Source organism: Euprymna scolopes, chromosome 27, assembly GCF_053919585.1.
Source record: "Euprymna scolopes isolate OS-2025 chromosome 27, ASM5391958v1, whole genome shotgun sequence".
Classification (NCBI taxonomy): domain Eukaryota; kingdom Metazoa; phylum Mollusca; class Cephalopoda; order Sepiida; family Sepiolidae; genus Euprymna; species Euprymna scolopes.
In genome coordinates, this window is record NC_136508.1 from 107298812 (window position 1) to 107318504 (window position 19693).

The window sequence follows — 19693 nt, forward strand, 5'->3', positions numbered from 1 at the left end:
TTTTACACATCTGAACGTAACGACTTTTAGTCTATAAATAGATAGGCACTCGTCCAAGTTATCTGGAAATAGAAATCTTCTTACGCTCTAGAAAAACACAACAATATGCCAGCTACCAGTTGGCAAAAAGACGGCGGACGAAACATTATAGCAAACACGTAAAGTATTTTTTTAAAACTCATCCTAAATGTTTTTTATGTTACCTTGTTTTTAAACTTGCTTTTTTTGTTTAATTTATGTATTTGTCTGTATTCTCCTGTCTTATTCATCAGCCCCCCATGCTACAAAGTAAACGATAAAAACAAACAAAATGCCAGAAAATAACTGATAGAAAAAAAAATGCCGGAAATTATTCTCTATTAGAGTAGATAAACTTAGGACTTTATTTAAGTAATATACTTAATATATACTATTACTGCAAGCTTGCCTATATTGAAAATGCTTGCTTCCTGGCTAGCCAATCAAACCATCTAATATAGTTAGCCTTATTTTCAAGTACATTCGAAATATAATACAGTGCCATTAGCAAAGAAACAGTTACCCATGAAAACGAACCTCCTAAAGTAAAACCTTGAATAATTATCTAAACTCGAATGTAAATTAATATTACGCCGCCTTTACAAATTGATAAAAGTTAATTATTGGATTTTCATTAATTATAAGGTGAATCTGCAATGATTCAAACTCGATAGATAAGGACAAACTTCCACCCATTAATATGGGAGGGGAGATTATCATAAAAAGTGTCCTGAATTGTTAACTTAGCACCGGACTTACTACTAAGATATAAATAAGTCACTCCTCCCCCTTTTCTTTTTTTTTTTAAATAGAGAGTAGATAATATAGTGGATGCGTTATCAGCAGCTCCAGTAACTCTCAATTCTCCTTTTTTGTCCCTCAGTCCTCATTCAATGAGTGATTTTTCTGACAAAGGGTAAAGAAAAAGCTGCTTAAAGGTCGGTAGTACTTGGTGACCAGTAGACTGAGATGTCAGAAATTTTTCTGTCTCTGTCTGTCCTTGTGGCCATGTTACTAGTAAGGGTGCTGGAGGTAAACGTTTTGTCTGGGCTGACATTATCCGCCTGATAGTCAGGGACCCGAACCTTGGATTAACCACTAAGGAGGCTGTCCTATCAGCAGGCACAAAGTACTAGGACTGCTGTATTGCCATTTGGTGAGTGGATCTGGACCATGCAGTAGTCTCTGGTGGGGCCTCTCGATGCCATACTAGTGGGTAATTGTTACGGCTTTACCTTTTCATGTGCTACAAAAAATAATTTTCCTGTCTTTTTCTCTCTTACTTTCCCTCTCTGTACTGCTCTAACCAAGTATGCCGACCTATTCCACAAATTCCAAACCCTCAACATGAAATATTGCCAGAATAAAAACTCGATTAAACCTAGAACCCTATCTTCCAACATAGCACCCTACCACCAGGTCTCCTTCTCAGGGGTCTACGTTCCAACCTTCCAGAGGTTGAAACCCAATTACAGGAGACGAAATCGAACATATTATTTCTAAGTGAAACTGGAATAGGGCCGACCACTTCCCTAGATGAGTTCATAATTAGCGGATACTCTAACTTAACAGCCTAATCTGACCCCCAAGACCCCCATGGGCATGGAATATGTGCCTACATTAAGGATGGCTTCCTGTGTGGCAGGGATATCTCTAGAGAAGATCCCAATTTACCCTATATGTGCTTCAGGGTTGCACTTGCTAACACCACTGCATTTATATTTGCCCTCTATCGGCCCCACAACAGCGGAGTTACTATCCTTAAGAGCATATCTGAGAAAATAGACCACATCCTGTCTGCACATCCCTTGGCTAACATCCACATCTGTGATGACTTCAACGTCCATAACGTGGAATGGCTGACCCATTCAAATAAGACAGACGATGAGGGGAGGTTTTGTCATGATTTTGCCATTGCCTATGACCTCACTTAGATTGTTCGCGAACCCACCCATGTGCCCGATACACCCGGTTAATATGCAAGCCTCCTAGACCTTTTTCTCTCAACTTCCCCTGAACTATGTTAATGTTCCGTTCATTCTCCTCTAGGATCCTCTGACCACTCTGTCATATCAGTTAAGATCAAAACGAAATGTAAGAAGTCCCCAGACGTACCCCTCTACCGTACTGTATACCGATACTCTATGGCTGACTGGGATAGCTTCCATACATTCATGTCTGATTTACATCTGCACTCCATGTTTAAAAAGGAAGTGTCCTCTATAGTATCATGACCGAATGGTTAATTGTAGATATAGACCAATTCATACCATCTAAAAAATTCCAACAAAAACCTAACAGCCAGCCATGGTTCTCCCCAGAATGTGCTGCTGCTACCGCACAGAAATCACTTTTTCCATAGCTACCAACGTAATAGATGCACTGAGACTAAAGCTGCTTTCAGGACTGCCAGCAACCACTGTAAAAGAGTAATAAAAAATGCAAGAGAGCTATATGCCCAGTCTGTTAAATCTAAGGTAGCTGATCAGCGGCTTGGTTCCCACCAGTTTTGGCAAATAAAAAATAGGATCCTGAACAGAAGTGTACGTTCTATCCCAACCATTATCAATGAACCAGAGGTCATCTCGTCAGCATCAGACAAGGCCAAACTATTTGCAAAGAACTTTGCAGCTAATTCTACCCTATGCGATGAAGGCCATCAACTCCCCATATTTCCTCCTATAACACAGAACAAGCTAGGTAACATACAAATATCCGTGCATGAGGTCGCCAAGCTAATCAAGAACCTAGATTCCAGTAAAGCAACTGGCCCTGATGGCATCCCAATTATAGTGTTAAAAAACTTCAACCAGAACTTGCTCCCATACTTACAAAACTATTTATGCGCTGCCTTAAGGAGAAGTGCTTTCCGACTCCCTGGAAGACCTCATCAGTTTGCCCTGTATTTAAGAATTCAGGTGATAAGTCATCTCCCTCTCAGTACAGACCAATAAGTCTCCTGTGTGTTATGAGAAGTTGCTGGAATCCATATTAAATAGAGAAATAGTCAACCACCTCAGCAGGAATTGCCTTCTTAGTGACACACAATATGGTTTCTGCTCTGCACGATCTACCGCAGATGTGCTGACAGTTATATCCCACAGGATTAGTGAATCTCTTGACAAAGGCTTCCTTTCAAGGGCAATTGCTCTTGACATATCAAAGGCCTTCGACAAGGTATGGAATAAGGGTCTACTTCGCAAGATTTCCAGCTACGGTATAACTGGAAATGTTTTCTCAATCATTAAATCATTTCTCTCCAATAGGCTCATAAGAGTAGTGGTAGATGGACAAAAATCAGAGGCCGGCAATATAAATGTTGGAGTCCCTCAGGGGTCAATCCTGAGCCCAACTCTCTTCCTGATCTACATCAATGACCTCCCTAAACACATACTTACATCATTCGTTGACATCTATGCTGATGACACGACCATCTACGGCAACACATCAAAGGCTGTAAATAACAAAGTTCTCTCTGATTCTCTCTTCTCTGATCTCGAGCGCGTGGTTCAGTGGGGGAAGATGTGGCTGGTTACCTTTAATCATCCAAAACCAAACTCCTATCCTTACATCATCAACGCTCTGATCCCCATCTTGCATCAATTGTGATGGATGGCTCTCGTCTGGGTGAGGGCCCATGTTTTGACAAGCTTCTGGGTTTGACCTTTACTCCTGATCTGAAATGGAACACGTACATCAAGTCTGTTGCCAAGGTCGCTGGAAAGATAGTGGAATCCTTCTACCGCTCCAGAAGATATCTCACTACTGATGCAATTCTCTATCTATATAAAAGTCAAGTATGTCCAAGGATGGAATACTGTTGCCATATCTGGGCAGGAGCTGCTAAAAACAGCCTATCCTGCCTTGACAGAGTACAAAATAGACTTTGTGGCTTAGTGGGGGATGCCCTTTTCTCTACCCTGCAACCTGTCTCCCACAGAAGAGACGTTGCGAGCCTATCCTTGTTTTATCATTATTTCCATGGCAGGTGCTCATCTGGACTCCAATTTCTGGTCCCCCCTCGCCAATCTTTCACGAAAAACACCCGTCTAGCTAAATCCACTGTGAAAAATTTCCCCCACTCTATATCTGTGCTCAAATCAAAACGTGGATTCCATGAACAAAGCTTCTAAGAACTGCACGCCTGTGGAACTCTGTTCCGTCTGCCTGCTTCCCACTGGACTACAACTTGGATGTCTTCAAGTCCAACGTTAACAAATTCCTAATGAACCGTCCCCTTAAGTAAACACGTCATCAAATATCCACACTAACGTAATGTACTTGCAATAACCCTTATCCCTGAGTGGCTTCCAGGCCTTGATAAGTTGTGATCACTGAGTAAAAAAAAAAAAAAAAAAATTTCTTTCCATAAATCCATATCCCAACATAGAGACAAACTCCGACAACTCGTATTTAACCTGAGACAAATAGTTCTTAAAATATTCAATATCATACCTGCCTCGTGTGGACAGTTTGAATAGGCTGGAGAATATCTCCTCTCTAATGCCCTCTTCATCCCAATAATTATCCTTAAGAATTTTTATCGCGGCATCATAATTATTGGATGTCTCCTCAGGATGATGGATTAGCCGAACGGACATCCCGTAACACAAGTCTTGAGGTAGATTAATTTTTCTCTACTTGATTTTAATTCCGAAGTGCAATACTCAAACCTAGTGAGAAAATCTCTCAATGCAAATTTGTTCTCTAAGTCCAGGCCATCAAAACTAGGGCATTTGACCTTAGGCCTAAACATAGAGGTGTCAACTTGAGATGGCTGCATTATATTTGGGAGCATGAAGGGAGGAGGAGAATCATCCTTGTGAACCTCTGCGGTTAAGTTTTGTTAATCTCTTTCCACTTCTTTGAATTCGATAAGGTCATAAGCATGCGGTGCAACCCTATCTCTAGGAAGGAATTTAACCAAGTTTTCCTGAACTTGGTCCACCTTAGAAAGCCACTCGTTTATGATGTCTGTGGTGTTCTTCAAGGCACATGCATCCACTGCGACTCTTGTCTTTAATTTTCCTAATGTGTATCCGATAATGTGTTTATATCTTTCCTCTGTATCCAAAAGGGCCTCAAAAAGGTGATCCGTTTTTTCTTGCATTCCTAAGGAATCCTCAAGGGAAGACATTTGTTCCGCGGTCATAATAAAAATAACAGAAGAAGAAAAGGGGAAGAAAAAAAAATGCACAAGGTATGCAGATCAGTGTTGCAACGTGTGGAAACTTTCTCCACTGAAAGGTAGAGGTTAACAAGGATTTTGCAACAATGGTTTGTTGCGACCTGTGACTAGGTAAAAATTGTAGAACCTTGTCGGTCTGGTAATAAGGGTAACGATTCAATTTCCTTCAACTTTAATTTAGTTTAATTAAAGTTTTATGATGTTTTTTATTCAATTGTAAGGTTAAAGTATAGAATAGGTACAAAAAACCCTCCCCTCCCCATGTTAAGAATGGCTTTTTAAAATAATAACGTTATTATTTCAGCACAGCTCACTCTCTGCATGAGTACCCATATTGAAATTGACGAAATCGATATTTTTATTGGATTCCAATAAAATTAAACCTTTTTTATGTTTAATATAATTTTAAGAATCAATATTTTTGAGGGAGATTGCAAAAAAAGTGTTTCAGATTATTTTAAAAGTTATTGAATGGGATTTTTTTAAAGCATAAAAAATAACTTACTTTTCATATTGTAAACTTATTTTAATATTTAAATTTTACTTAAACACATTTTGGTCAATGTCAAGTTTCTTTCCAACTCCTTCAAAAAACTTTAATATGACGACCTGAATATGTTTTCGGTGATGCTGAAAACGAATATCACATTTAAATTTGAGTCAGATAAGTAGTTTTCATGATATAAAGAAATTACTTTTTCAATAAGTGGGGGATCACTTTCCTATATAAAAGTTACGTAAAATGAGCACCCACTTTCTGGTCATTTAGTAATTTCTTCATATCATAAAGCAATTTTAAATTGTGATATTCGCTTTCAGCACCCCCCAAAACCGGTGATATTTTTTACTAAGAAATTCGTTCATTTTTTCATTTTCAAATTTGTTTTATATGACGAAATTATTAGGTGACCAAAAAGTGGGTGTTTTTTTACGTTAAATTTACATAAGAAAGTGATTAACCATTTTTGAAAAAGTACTTTCTTCATATCATGAAAACTACTTATCTGCCCCAAATTTAAATGTGATATTCGTTTTCAGCATCATTGAACACCTAGAAAAGTCGCCATTTTAAAGTTTTTGGAGGAGTTGGAAAGAAACTTGACATTGACCCACATGGTCACATTTCATATATATTTTATACACGAAACCAATATTTTTATTGGATTGCAATAAAAAAAAAAAACTTATTTTAATATTTAAGATTATTTTAAAGTTGTTGAATAATATTGTTGTAAAATGAAAAAAAACAACAAAAAAACTTACCTTCCATTCCAGGAATTTAATACGAAAAAAAAATCGTTTTTCTTTTGTGTCCAACGCAGAAAATTTGTGTTTGTCAGGATTTCTTAATATAATCTTTAGTAAATTGATACAAATTTTGTTTTGTGTGTCCAATTCATTAAGAAATTAAATATATGAAAATATAAAAGAATCAAAATTAAAAGACAAAAAACACAATTTAAACGTGAAATTATTATAAGAAGAAAAAATCAACTGCTTCAGAACAAAGAACTTATGTTCATCGTAAAACGGTGTAATCATTATTTTGTTCCTCGTGTAAAAGATTGAACATTTCATTATTAGTTGGATTAGTCGAACTACTGTTTACATCCAAGATGAGAACAGTAATCCAAATAATCCAAATATAAAAAAATGCAAAACTGAATATTTCACATAAACATTTAAAAAATGAAGAAATTGAACAAATAGCGAAGTCAATCAAATAACAAAAATAGATTTGAACCAACAAAAAACAAAACAATAATCACATGATTACATTATGAAAATTGCGAATTAGTTTTATCAGATTCGATTCCGTTAACTTTACAATGACCTTAACTTATGATTCCAGACTTAAACCTGATGTTTTACATGCAATCAACGACTAACGATGTTTCTAGTTTGTTTACGCATTTCAACGTTGTATCGCGTTATCACCATCCTGTTTTACTTGTCATCATTTGCGTCCTCCTATGCATTACCTCCTCCTTTGATAGAGAAGTAATGCAATGTTGTAAAATGTTCCGACTCGCAGATGTGAATATGAGAAAAAATCAATAGTTAACAACATTCAGATCGCCGTGTAATTTGCTTGCGCCCTTTGTTTCTACATCGCTATGGTATAATTATTACCATAAAACAGTATTTTTTTTTTAGTTTACCGACCCCTCGGCATTCACCTTTTAATTGTCGACTTTGTCTGGTTTTGGAATAATATTGAATTATTTAGACTACTATTCTCATTTTGGATGTTAACGGCAGTTTGATTAATTAGAATAATCAACGGGAATTTTATCGTCACATTCAACGAATTTTATCCCGTTGCACGAGACTAAGTGTTCTAAAGAAATTTAATCACAAAAAAAAAAGGCCAAGGTAAACCGGTATAAATTTTATCAGAAAGAAAAATAGGAAAGGAAGGAAATGTTCGGCTGGGCTGCCAAATCAGTCCATCTGGCGGTTCATACAGAACATTTATAACAAATATACTTTTTACTTGCTTTTTTTATTTTGGCATATCAAAGATCGCAAAACCGTTCTGGTGCTTTTAGGTCGAAGGTCGAAACAAACACCGCTCTGATGTAAAGCAGAAATCGCAAAACTACTCTATAGAAATTCCAAGGTCGCAACAGTCAACATCGCTCTGGTGTTTTCGTCCGAAGGTCGCAACACCGCTGGTGTAAAGCAGAGGCCGCAAAACTACTCTGTCGTAATTCCAAAGTCGCAACACCGCTCTGGTGTAAAGCAGAGGCCGCAAAACTACTCTATAGTAATTCCAAGATCGCAACACCGCTCTTGTGTAAAGCAGAAGCCGCAAAACTACTCTGTCGTAATTCCAAGGTCGCAACACCGCTCTGGTGTTTTCGTCCAAAGGTCACAACAAAGCAACACCGCTCTGGTGTAAAGCAAAGGCCGCAAATTTACTCTGTCGTAATTCCACAGTTGCAACACCGCTCTGGTGTAAGCAGAGGCCGCAAAACTACTCTGTCGTAATTCCAAAGTCGCAACACCGCTCTGGTGTAAAGCAGAGCCCGCAAAACTACTCTATAGTAATTCCAAGGTCGCAACGCCGCTCTTGTGTAAAGCAGAGGCCACAAAACTACTCTGTCGTAATTTCAAGGTCGCAACAGACGCAACAGTACACCGCTCTGGTGTTTCATCCAAAGGTCGCAACACCGCTCTGGTGTAAAGCAGAGGCCGCAAATTTACTCTGTCGTAATTCCACAGTTGCAACACCGCTCTGGTGCAAGCAGAGGCCGCTAATTTACTCTGTCGTAATTCCAAAGTTGCAACACCGCTCTGGTGGTAAAGCAGAGGCCGCAAAACTACTCTGTCATAATTCCAAAGTCGCAACACCGCTCTGGTGTAAAGCAAGGCCCGCAAAACTATAGTAATTCCAAGGTCGCAACACCGCTCTGGTGTAAAGCAGAAGCCGCAAAACTACTCTGTCGTAATTCCAAGGTCGCAACACCGCTCTGGTGTTTTCGTCCAAAGGTCACAACAAAGCAACACCGCTCTGGTGTAAAGCAAAGGCCGCAAATTTACTCTGTCGTAATTCCACAGTTGCAACACCGCTCTGGTGTAAGCAGAGGCCGCAAAACTACACTGTCGTAATTCCAAAGTTGCAATACCGCTATGTTTTCATATATTTTAATTTTTTATGTTTTCATATATTTCAATTTTTATGTTTTCATATATTTTAATTTTTATGTTTTCATATATTTTAATTTTTATGTTTTCATATATTTCAATTTTTATGTTTTCATATATTTTATTTTTTATGTTTTCATATATTTTAATTTTTATGTTTTAATATATTTTAATTTTTATGTTTTCATAGTTTTTAATTTTTATGTTTTCATATATTTTAATTTTTATGTTTCATATATTTAATTTTTATGTTTTCATATATTAAAATTTTTATGTTTCATATATTTTATTTTTATGTTTTATATATTTTAATTTTTATGTTTTCATATATTTTGATTTTTATGTTTTATATATTTTAATTTTTATGTTTTCATATATTTCAATTTTTATGTTTTCATATATTTTTATTTTTATGTTTTCATATATTTTCATTTTTATGTTTTCTATATTTTAATTTTTATGTTTTCATATATTTTAACTTTAATGTGTTCATATATTTTAATTTTTATGTTTTCATATATTTTAATTTTTATGTGTTCATATATTTTAATTTTTATGTTTTCATATATTTTAAATTTTATGTTTTCATATATTTTAATTTTTATGTTTTCATATATTCTGATTTTTATGTTTTCATAGATTCTGATTTTTATGTTTTCATATATTTTAATTTGGATGTTTTCATATATTTTAATTTTTATGTTTCATAAATTTTAATTTTTATGTTTTCATATATTTTAATTTTTATGTTTTCATATATTTAAATTTTTATGTTTTTATATATTTAAATTTTTATGTGTTCATATATTTTTATTTTTATGTTTTAATATATTTTAATTTTTATGTTTTCATATATTTTAATTTTTATGTTTTCATATATTTAAATTTTTATGTTTTCATATATTTTAATTTTTATGTTTTCATATATTTTAATTTAAATGTTTTCATATATTTTAATTTTTATGTTTTCATATATTTTAATTTTTTTGTTTTAATATATTTTAATTTTATGTTTTCATATATTTTAATTTTTACGTTTTCATAGATTTTAATTTTTATGTTTTCATATATTTTAATTTTTATGTTTTCATATATTTTAATTTTTATGTTTTCATATATTTTAATTTTTATCTTTTCATATATTTTAATATTTATGTGTTCATATATTTTGATATTTATGTTTTCATATATTTTAATTTTTATGTTTTTGTATATTTTAATTTTAGTGTTTCATATATTTTAATGTTTATGTTTTCATATATTTTAATTTTTATGTTTGCATATATTTTAATTTTTGTATTTTCATATATTTTTTGTTTAGGTTTTCATATATTTTTAATTTTATGTTTCATATATTTAAATTTTTTTGTTTTCATATATTTTGATGTTTATGTTTTAATATATTTTTATGTTTATGTTTATATTTTAATTTTTATGTTTTCATATATTTTAATTTTTATGTTTTCATATATTTTAATTTTTATGTTTCATATATTTTAATTTTTATGTTTTCATATATTTTAATTTTTATGTTTTCATATATTTTAATTTTTATGTTTTCATATATTTTAATTTTTATGTTTTCATATATTTTAATTTTTATGTTTTCATATATTTTAATTTTTATGTTTTCATATATTTTAATTTTTGTGTTTTCATATATTTTAATTTTTATGTTTCATATATTTTAATTTTTATGTTTCAAATGTTTTAATTTTTATGTTTTCATATATTTTAATTTTAATGTTTTCATATATTTTAATTTTTATGTTTTATATATTTTAATTTTTATGTTTTCATATATTTTAATTTTTATGTTTTCATATTTAATTTTTATGTTTTCATATATTTTAATTTTTATGTTTCATATATTTTAATTTTTATGTTTCAAATGTTTTAATTTTATATGTTTTCATATATTTTAATTTTTATGTTTTCATATATTTTAATTTTTATGTTTTATATATTTTAATTTTTATGTTTTCATATATTTTAATTTTTATATTTTCATATTTAATTTTTATGTTTTCATATATTTTAATTTTTATGTTTCATATATTTTAATTTTTATGTTTGAATATATTTTAAGTTTTATGTTTTCATATATTTTAATTTTTATGTTTTCATATATTTTAATTTTTATGTTTTAATATATTTTAATTTTTATGTTTTCATAGAATTTTATTTTTATATTTTCATATATTTTAATTTTTGTGTTTTCAAAGAATTTAATTTTTATGTTTTCATATATTTTAATTTTTGTGTTTTCATATATTTTAATTTAATTTTTATGTTTTCATACAATTTAATTTTTATGTTTTCATATATTTTAATTTTTATGTTTTCTTATATTTTAATTTTTATGTTTTCATATATTTTAATTTTTATGTTTTCATATAATTTAATTTTTATGTTTTCATATATTTTAATTTTTATGTTTTCATTTAATTTAATTTTTATGTTTTCATATATTTTAATTTTTATGTTTTCATATATTTTAATTTTTATGTTTTAATATATTTTAATTTTTATGTTTTCATATATTTTAATTTTTATGTTTTCATATATTTTATTTTTATGTTTTCATATAATTTAATTTTTATGTTTTCATATATTTTAATTTTTATGTTTTCATATATTTTAATTTAATTTTTATGTTTTTATATAATTTAATTTTTATGTTTTCATATATTTTAATTTTTATGTTTTCATATATTTTTATTTTTATGTTTTCATACATTTTAATTTTTATGTTTTCATATATTTTAATTTTTATGTTTTCATATATTTTAATTTTTATGTTTTCATTTAATTTAATTTTTATTTTTTCATATATTTTAATTTTTATGTTTTCATATATTTTAATTTTTATGTTTACATATATTTTAATTTTTATGTTTTCATATATTTTAATTTTTATGTTTTCATATAATTTAATTTTTATGTTTCATATATTTTAATTTTTATGTTTTCATATATTTTAATTTTTATGTTTTCATATATTTTAATTTTTATGTTTTCATATATTTTAATTTTTATGTTTTCATATATTTTAATTTTTATGCTTTCATATATTTTAACTTTTATGTTTTCATAAATTTTAATTTTTATGTTTCATATATTTTAATGTTTATGGTTTCATATATTTTAATTTGGATGTTTTCATATATTTTAATTTTTATGTTTTCATATATTTTAATTTTTATGTTTTCATATATTTTAATTTTTATGTTTTCATATAATTTAATTTTTATGTTTCATATATTTTAATGTTTATGTTTTCATATATATTAATTTTTATGTTTTTATATATTTTAATTTTTTATGAATTAGACATACAAAATAGAAATTTACAAAGCATATTGAAATAAGCTTTAAGAATTGACAAATATAATCCGAACTTGATAGGAAAACAATTCGATACGTTTTAATAATAAACAGACATTTTTACACGAGGAACAAAATAATGATGACACAGTGTTATTACGATGACCTTAAGTTCTTTGTTCTTTAGCGGTTGATTTTCATTTTAAATAATTTCACGTTTAAATCGTGTTTTACATCTTTTAATTTTGATTCTTTAATATTTTCATATGTTTTATTTCCTAATGAATTGGACACACAAAACAAAAGTTGTATCAATTTACTAACAAGAAACACAAATTTTCTGTTTTGAACATAAAAGAACAAAGACTTGATCCCTTTTTTTTCGTATTGAAACTGAAATGAAAGGTACGTTTTTAAATGTTTTTTTTTATGTACTTGTACAGTTTAATCAAGATACTGAACAAAAGGAAAATATTGAAAAAAATTTTATTGTACGTATCTTTTATGGAATTAAGTTCTCCGAAAAAAAAAATCACTTAATTTCATCAAGTATTTTGTATTTTACAGCGAAAAAAATTGTTATGATACCGAGCAAAAGGTTCGATTTTTAGGAATAAAAGCTAGCATTAAAGATGGGGAGGGAGTGTCGGCGCTAACATGGAGTTATCTTCCCGTGTCGTTTATAAACTCCAAACAAAAATTAAAAAAAAGATGTCTGCCTTCAACGCGCTCTCATAAAAATGTGTTTTTCCGCTGTAAAAAAAAAAAAAATACTAGATCAAATTAAGTGAATTTTTTTTTTCGAAGATCGTACAATATAATCTTTTTTCGATATTTTAATTTTTTAATGTCTTGATTAAACTGTACAAGTACCGTTTTTTGTTTACACTTCTAATCCGAATTTTTTTAATAACCTTAAATATAAAATTATGCTTATTCATTTTTTTTTTGTTTTTGCAATAAAAAAAATTGTTTCTATATTGTTTATAGCAAACGTAAACATAAAATGTGAATTTCAAATTTATTTCGTTTATTTTTAATTCCTGGGATAAAAGATAAGTGTTGTTGTTTTTTTCTTTTTTTTTTACACTAAAAATCTATTCTTAAAAGAAAATACTTGTGTGATTTCTGAGAACCGTAAACACAATATTTCAATTCGAAGAAAACTGATCACAAAAAACACTAAGCAAACAAAAAAAAACCCTAATTTTCCAGAATTTAATTGGCAGTCCCTAATGATTATCAATTATGATCACAAAAAAAAAAAAAAAAAAAAAAAAAAACACAACAAAAATAATAATTTCCGGTATTTAATTGTTAATGATTATCCATTTATGTTTCTGATCTATTTTTAAACATCTGATTTTTAAGTTAAATTCCAATTTTTCATGGTCATATTTTATTAAATTACTAGCTGTACCCGGCCACGCGTTGCTGTGGCTCAGTTTGTTAAAATGGAACACATGTGAAAGTAGAGAAAAGTTTGATTCTTTTTTTCAAGAGAATGTACAAATTATTTATTTTTTTTTTAACAGATGTTAAACAGAAAAATACTTCCATCATTAATTATGCAAAAAAATAGATAAAATGTTGATTTAGTGTTTCAATATGCTTATAAATTACGATAAAACTTGCTGAGTATGCACTGTTTTACGGTTGTTGTAAAAATGGAACGGAAACTTAAATTTCGCTTCATTTTAATCTTTCTTAATTTTTTAATTGTGCCCCCCCAAACGAATATAATCAAAACAGTAACATTCAACAATTGTACTTTATGTATATAAAACACAAAATGGGTGTTTGTATTACTATACACATAGATTCGAAAAAGTTGTCAAAAAACAAATATATAACAAATAAATGTTATCAAAGGCAAGATAAGTTACTTTTCTGCCAAACTGGATATATTTTTTGTGTTTTTATTCAATGTAACATATTTATTCAGCTCGAAAAACATACAGTGTTTACCGATGTATTTAAAAATTCAAGATGGCGTCTCACACCCTCTTTAACACCGTAAGTATGGAAAAAGGTGTTATAAATAAAAAAAACTATACAAAATACTATTAAAAACCCGCCGAATATATGTCAACCTATGTCACGGTAACATATATTGAGCGAGTTTTTAACAGTATTTTATCCGGTTTTTTATTTATAACATCTTTTCCCACACTTACCGTGTTAAAGAGAGAATCAGACGCCATCTTGAATGTTCCAATACATCGGTAAACACTGTATGGTTTTCGAGCTGAATAAACATGTTACATTGAATAAAAACACGAAAAATATATCCAGTTTGGTAGAAAAGTAACTTATCTTGCCTTTGATAACATTTATTTGTTATATATTTCTTTTTGGACAACTTTTTCGAATCTATGTGTACAGTAATACAAAATATTTATTAAAAAAAAAATTAAAAAAAAAAATTAATAGCGAAAGGGAAATAATTCCATTTTTAAACGAAAAAGTCAGTTTACCTAACTTACTGTATTAATGCTATTTTTTTTAAGCAAGAAAAAAAAATATTTAGGTTTGGCTATAAATTCCTAAACTCATTTCACCTTAAATAATTTAGGTGACTGAAATAGGAATCTAATTGAATCTTTAATTTCCTGAATAGCATCCGATAATTCATTTTTCTTCGAGTTATATCAAATACATTAATACGGACTTTAGGGGCTTTTTTCGTAATGTTACTGTAAAAAATTATTTTTTATTGTTACAAATTACGATGCTTTAAAAAGAGCAAAAATAAATTCTTGCGTTTTTTATTTACTACTGAAAACCATAACTTTAGTAAAGGTATTTTTTGTTTAAACAAAATAAAACATTTTCACCAAGAGTTAAGTAAAAATAATTAGTTCATTATATTCTGCGATCATTATTTGAAAAATACTGCAATTTTCATTAAAATTCGTTAATTTCCTGATTTTTGGTGAATTTTTAAATAAAGGGAGGAATCAAAATGTGTATACACTTTGAGCGTCGGCATTCATTTTTCGACCACGTGTGGTTAATTTAAATTAAAGTTCAATCACATGGTTACATTATCAATAAACCCATTGAAAATTTACCGATATTGTAAACACATTCTGTTTACATTAAGCCTGTGGTGTTTTTTTAGTGATGCAATGTTGTCAACTGAGATTAAAAAAAAAAAAAACCGCGAGATCAGGAGAAAGAAATGTCCAGAAAATCGCTAGCCAGTTTGGCAGAAAAGTAACTTATCTTGCCTTTGATAACATTTATTTGTTATATATTTGTTTTTTGACAACTTTTTCGAATATATGTGTACAGTAATACAAACATGTGTACAGTAATACAAGCCCTTTCGGAGAGATTGGAATGACCCCCCCCCCTAAAATGTACTTGGAAAAATCGATTTTATAGTGAGATTTAAGAATGGTTAGTCGAAAAAAAGGTGAAAAACAAAACAAATAATCAATAAATAATTGTTACCAAAGGCAATAAATGCTACTTTTTTTTACTTACCTGAATGAGTTTATTTTATGTTTTAAAGTATTTTCAAGCAATCTAATGCGGGTGTCTCTGGGTGCCAAATACCTCCAGATTTTCTAGAATTTCCCGCTAGATTGTAAACGAAATCTCCAGATCTAACAGGAAAACCGCTAAATTGTAACACTGGTCACGTGACAGGAAGCGGTAATAAATAATTGTCCCTAAATAAAAAAAATCGCCTCTCAGTATAAAGAAATCCACCTATTTATCATAGAAAAATTAAGTATAATGTTATAATTAAAAAGGAATATATAAAAACACACATGGATATAGTAAACATATTATACCAAAACGTGGAAGCCATCCGTCCAGTGGTTTTTTAGACAATTAACTCCGAACGAACCAACATTTACATTTTTATATATATAGATTTGGTGGAAGTACAGAATAGTTACAAAACACTTTCCTCTCTCCATGTTAAGAATGGCTTTCTGAATAATAAGGTTGTTATTTCAGCACGGTAACATTAAGTGCCCAAGTACCTAATTGTTTTAACATTAAAAAAATCTTTTTTTTCTGTTTACACTTACCTATTATTTCGCTATAGAATTTCGTTTGGTTTTGTATGTTTTATCCCTTATTTCAAATTTTAGAACGGGGATCACTTACTTTTATAAAGTTTACATAAAATGATTAAATATTTATTGGCCATCATGAATTAGCAGTAACTTTATCTAGAAAAATATATTTAAAAATATTTACAATGTAACCCAGCGTTATTTACTCGCTAAAAAATAATAAATGAATAAAATTTGAATATTTTGGCTATTGCGTTTCAATAATTAAAAATAAATATTGTTGAAATACACAACAAATAATAATTAATATTTAAGATTTTAGGGCGTGGAATCACTTTCCTATATAAATTTAACATAAAATAAGCATCGATTTAATAACCAGTTAGCAGGCAATAATACCTGTAATCATTTGCAGTTTTCAATTATTGGTTGAATGGGGAAGAGATGGATTGCTCATATCAGTTTTAAAAAAATGTTATTTTTTGCTTTCTTACGTAATTTTTTGTGTTATTTTTTTCTAACTAGTTATTTGGAATTACACTTAACAATTTAATAAACCAATGATACTGGAAAAATGGTTGGGCATAACAAAACTTTTCAAAAGTGTTAATTTTGTGGTTTTCTACCAATATTTAAGTATCGATTTTTGAGCGATTATCCTGACATCCTAGAGTACTGTTTTTTATCAGCCGTTTTCATTTCTTCTAACATAAGACTCAATACAGTTTTTTTAAAAAGTAAATAAACGTTTTAAAATAAGTTAAAACACAAAAATCTCATCCAAGTAGATAGAAGAGTTTATTATGTTGCCTTTAATAACAATCATTTGCTATAGATTTGTTTTTTTTTTTTTGCCCAGTTTTTCGTTTTTGTGTTGACGACAAAATGCACCTTTTAATTTATTAGATCGTTAATACAAATTATTTAGCTGTTTACATAATAATGCTATCTATAATATAAATCTCACCTGTCTGTCTTAATTTATGTATGTTTGCATGTCTGCCTAAAACATTTGTCAGAGGCGACAGTTTTCACAAGATAGGTATCAGTGTGATGCTTGATGTCTCGGACGACAAATATCGAAAAATTGGCCAAAAACATTAATTCCTTCACCTACAACAGGACAGTTGTGTACAAGGAGGAATCGACTTATTACAAATTTATTTTTAACATAACTAATTGTTATTCATAGCCTGATATATTGATTTGAAATCAATATATCAGGCTATGAATAAAAATTAGTTGTGTTAAAAAAAATCTTAAATTAGTTGATAATGTTGAAATTTAGAGCGATTATCAAGGTTTTGAAGACGTTATGCATAACATTATCACTAAACAAGGTTTTGAAGACGTTATGCATAACATTATCACTAAACAAGGTTTTGAAGACGTTATACATAACATTATCACTAAACAAGGTTTTGAAGACGTTATGCATAACATTATCACTAAACAAGGTTTTGAAGACGTTATGCATAACATTATCACTAAACAAGGTTTTGATGACGTTATGCATAACATTATCACTAAACAAGGTTTTGATGACGTTATGCATAACATTATCACTAAACAAGGTTTTGATGACGTTATGCATAACATTATCACTAAACAAGGTTTTGATGACGTTATGCATAACATTATCACTAAACAAGGTTTTGATGACGTTATGCATAACATTATCACTAAACAAGGTTTTGATGACGTTATGCATAACATTATCACTAAACAAGGTTTTGAAGACGTTATGCATAACATTATCACTAAACAAGGTTTTGAAGACGTTATGCATAACATTATCACTAAACAAGGTTTTGAAGATGTTATGCATAACATTATCACTAAACAAGGTTTTGAAGACGTTATGCATAACATTATCACTAAACAAGGTTTTGAAGACGTTATGCATAACATTATCACTAAACAAGGTTTTGATGACGTTATGCATAACATTATCACTAAACAAGGTTTTGAATAGGTTATGCATAACATTATCACTAAACAAGGTTTTGAAGACGTTATGCATAACATTATCACTAAACAAGGTTTTGAAGACGTTACGCATAACATTATCACTAAACAAGGTTTAGAAGACGTTATGCATAACATTATCACTAAACAAGGTTTTGAAGACGTTATGCATAACATTATCACTAAACAAGGTTTTGATGACGTTATGCATAACATTATCACTAAACAAGGTTTTGAATAGGTTATGCATAACATTATCACTAAACAAGGTTTTGATGACGTTATGCATAACATTATCACTAAACAAGGTTTTGATGACGTTATGCATAACATTATCACTAAACAAGGTTTTGAAGACGTTATGCATAACATTATCACTAAACAAGGTTTTGAAGACGTTACGCATAACATTATCACTAAACAAGGTTTTGATGACGTTATACATAACATTATCACTAAACAAGGTTTTGAAGACGTTATGCATAACATTATCACTAAACAAGGTTTTAAAGACGTTATGCATAACATTATCACTAAACAAGGTTTTGATGACGTTATGCATAACATTATCACTAAACAAGGTTTTGATGACGTTATGCATAACATTATCACTAAACAAGGTTTTGAAGACGTTATGCATAACATTATCACTAAACAAGGTTTTGAAGACGTTATGCATAACATTATCACTAAACAAGGTTTTGAAGACGTTATGCATAACATTATCACTAAACAAGGTTTTGAATAGGTTATGCATAACATTATCACTAAACAAGGTTTTGATGACGTTATGCATAACATTATCACTAAACAAGGTTTTGAAGACGTTATGCATAACATTATCACTAAACAAGGTTTTGAAGACGTTATGCATAACATTATCACTAAACAAGGTTTTGATGCCGTTATGCATAACATTATCACTAAACAAGGTTTTGAATAGGTTATGCATAACATTATCACTAAATAAGGTTTTGATGACGTTATGCATAACATTATCACTAAACAAGGTTTTGAAGACGTTATGCATAACATTATCACTAAACAAGGTTTTGAAGACGTTATGCATAACATTATCACTAAACAAGGTTTTGAAGACGTTATGCATAACATTATCACTAAACAAGGTTTTGAAGACGTTATGCATAACATTATCACTAAACAAGGCTTTGATGACGTTATGCATAACATTATCACTAAACAAGGTTTTGAATAGGTTATGCATAACATTATCACTAAACAAGGTTTTGATGACGTTATGCATAACATTATCACTAAACAAGGTTTTGAAGACGTTATGCATAACATTATCACTAAACAAGGTTTTGAAGACGTTATGCATAACATTATCACTAAACAAGGTTTTGATGACGTTATGAATAACATTATCACTAAACAAGGTTTTGAATAGGTTATGCATAACATTATCACTAAACAAGGCTTTGATGACGTTATGCATAACATTATCACTAAACAAGGTTTTGAAGACGTTATGCATAACATT